The sequence below is a fragment of the Perissodus microlepis genome, chromosome 12, assembly GCF_051167445.1.
Source record: "Perissodus microlepis isolate ML-2025 ecotype Zambia chromosome 12, ASM5116744v1, whole genome shotgun sequence".
Taxonomy (NCBI): Eukaryota; Metazoa; Chordata; class Actinopteri; order Cichliformes; family Cichlidae; genus Perissodus; species Perissodus microlepis.
In genome coordinates, this window is record NC_140472.1 from 16,182,972 (window position 1) to 16,186,292 (window position 3,321).

Sequence of the window (3,321 nt, forward strand, 5' to 3'; positions counted from 1 at the left end):
GTGCTTTTAGAAATCATTTTTTTCCTATGTCTGTTTTCTTTTTTTCCTATTTCCGTTGTCGGTTTTCCTATTTCCGTTGTGCTTTGTGTGCTTTTGCAGCATTTTTCTTATTGCTGGTGTTTTCTTAAGTTGCAGTCAATTTGGCCTCTCAGGGCCACCGTACCAGCAAGTACCAGAATGAAAACTGGATAGAAGTATACAAGAGAAGTCTGGCCTAGAGTAAAAAAAACAAAAAAAAACAAAAAACAAAACAAACAAACTGATAAAGGCAAAGAAAAAAAAGCATGATTAAAATCATTAATCACCTAATATAAAGTCCTTCAGTAAAAAAATTTCAAAGTAGAAGAAAATCTTTAAATTAACAGATAAGAGTGTAAAACTTAAGTTATGGTTGGAACGAAAGCTTCAGTACATTTTTGAAATGTATCTGTTATGGGGGCGGGGGTTACCAATAAGATTTATAGCTATTCCCTGTATGGTTACACTTTTGGTAAGGTTACTTAGCCCTGCACTAGCCATAGCTGTAGCGGTGATGTAAGAGAAGCATTACTGCTTTTATAGTAGTGGAGTAGGTGAAATTTTAATGTCTATTATTTCAGCCTGTTTAGTCGAGATGCTTGAAGCTTTTTCTCCACGAATACACAGCGCTGGTGAGTAACTAAAAATTACGGCCCCTAGCCAACTTGCTAAAATGTAGCATAGCTCACTTTTTGTAAGATTAGTGATGAAGAAAGTAAGGTTTTGTGGAACACGGAAAAATTTGAAGAAATTGTGCCAGAATTGTATCAAAGTCTCGAAACAATCTGACATTCATCTCTGCAATGACACCTACTGGCCACTTTTGGTATTGCCACATCTTACTATAATGATCGTAGCATATGTATGTATATACTGTACGTCTGTATGTACCCTTAATGGGTTTTTGACCTAAACTTTGCAAGAAAACTCATCACACATGCTCCAATTATTAATATCTATATGTTTTTTTGTTTTTTAACATCCATTTAAAATCCCAATTCATTTGATTTTTGTGTGTAACGTTGTCTGTTTGGTCGTTCAGCATATGTCAATAGTACATAACTTAGCGGACACCATCCACAGTGGAATTGAGTTTTACTCACTGCTACTGTGAAATGAAGAAGTTGAAAAAATGTTGGGGGCCCGGCAAAAACTGCTCATAGGGCAGATTTGTACTGGTCTTGATAATGCTGTTCTGTTAAATTACCACACAGTCAAGCATTTCACAGTTTTAAAATAAAATATATTTTTAAAAAAAGATTTTAGGTTGATTGTGATAACCACAGGTTTCACCGATTTGATTATTGCCTAGTTTGTGTGTAGGCTAACTGTAACTCAATAATCTTACTGTAGGTTACATTAACCTGGCTGTCTAAAAAGTTCCCACAAGCTGTCTTTTGCTGTGATTGTTTCTGCTGTGCTGGCTGCTGCTGCTGATTCTTAATTCTTAAATTTTTCAGGAATTTGAGGTGTCATCGGATGTGTTCTGAATTCCATCAATCAAACAGCAGGTGAGCCACCTACTGAAAACGGGCTGAAATGCACCAAAACCAATATTGTAGATCATTGTATATCGTGAATTTGGAAATGAAGATAGAACTAACGCTGTAACGTTTATGGTAAAATGTCACCATAAATGTAAAGTAATACTGGGCCTACTCTTAGATCAGGCTTTGTGTTGGAGTTTAGTAGACAGAGCACTTTTCACTGACTTTCCAGATGTTCATAGAAGAATGATAACTTTCTCTTGTTGGAACTTACCCTTACAGTCTGACTACCTGAAGTGCTAGAGGGCAAAGTGTGATAATTGAATATAACCAGAGTATCATTTTAACATTGTTGTGCTTGTATTATGGTTGTCCATCCTCTTGGGTCTTGTTGTTCCTACCCATATGGAAAAAATATATATAAATCTTATAAAGTTTGTATCTGTCTTGTGTGAAACTTGTATGAAAACCATACAAGAGTGAAAACAGATATAAGATCCCTTGAAAAATAATATAAATGAAACTTGTATGTTTTGGATACTTACTAAAACAATATATGAAAGTAATAAGAAAGTGGCCACTTTCATGAGTAAATCATATAAGCCTTATATGATTCACTATATGAAGTAGGCCACATCTTATGCAAGTCTTTTATAAGTTTTTACTATTGGGTAAGATTTACTAAGAGCTTACAGGATTAGAAAAAGCCAAGTAGATTTGGGATATCTGTGGCTCGGGTGGTACAGCAGGTCATCTACCAATCAGAAGGTCAGATCCTAACTCCTCCTGTGTCATACTTTCCTTGGGCAAGGTATGAACTCCAAGTTCCCCCAATGCATCTATTTTGAGTCAAACTTTTGGACAACTGGGCATCAAATGATAGACAGCAGTGAATAGGTTATTGTTTTGGCATACAAAATGTTTTTTCTACAGGGCATGTAATCCTATGGATATGAGGGATTTTATAGGCTGCTTTTGTAAAATGTGTTAATACTAAAACATCAGGGTGTATTAAGACCAAATGTTGTAGACTTTTACCTACTTTATGTTTTGGCTTGAAATGTAACTTTGGAAAAATAAATGTTAACTGCAGTTTAAAACACATAAAAGCATGACAACCATCTTTATACTATGTAATAAACAGTAAAATAATAGATGCCTGCCTCTAACAGCTGGCGCTTTTAGCTTTGTTTTAGCTCCAATTCTTCCAAAAATCTTGTAGCACAAATTCTGACGAGAATAAAAGCACATTTTGTGAACATGCTGGGAATGTGAGTAGCTTACTGAAATCAGAGAAATATGAAAATATTGCTTGATTGTCTATGAACATTTGTCAGCTTAGTGCTCACAATTAATTTACAGTCCATCCACTTACAAAAACCAAACCCCGTCTTCTTTTGTCATCCGCAGAAATCAATTTAGGAACCAGAGAATGGCCTCTTTGGCCCACTCATTATCCTAGCATACGATGTTGCATTTGTAATTCTCATGTAATCAAAATTGTCATTGATGTGTGCTCTCGTCCCTCTGGCAAGGCAATTCATGAAACACAGAGGTAATCACAATAACTGTGTAGTGACAGAATATGCTGATTATGTGATTAAGTGTGCATGTAATTGGCATTATTGTTATTTTTAGCTAGAAGTTAATTGCTAATGGAGATCCTAGTAATTGGATCACCGAATGGCAACACTGCAAATCTATTAGCTCCCAATAATTGCTGCAAAGTGAGAACAGAAAGAGTGGGTGGAAGGTGTTTATGGGGGGATAAGTATCTGTCTCTGTGTGGAAGTGGGGATACAGATAACTTGTTTAA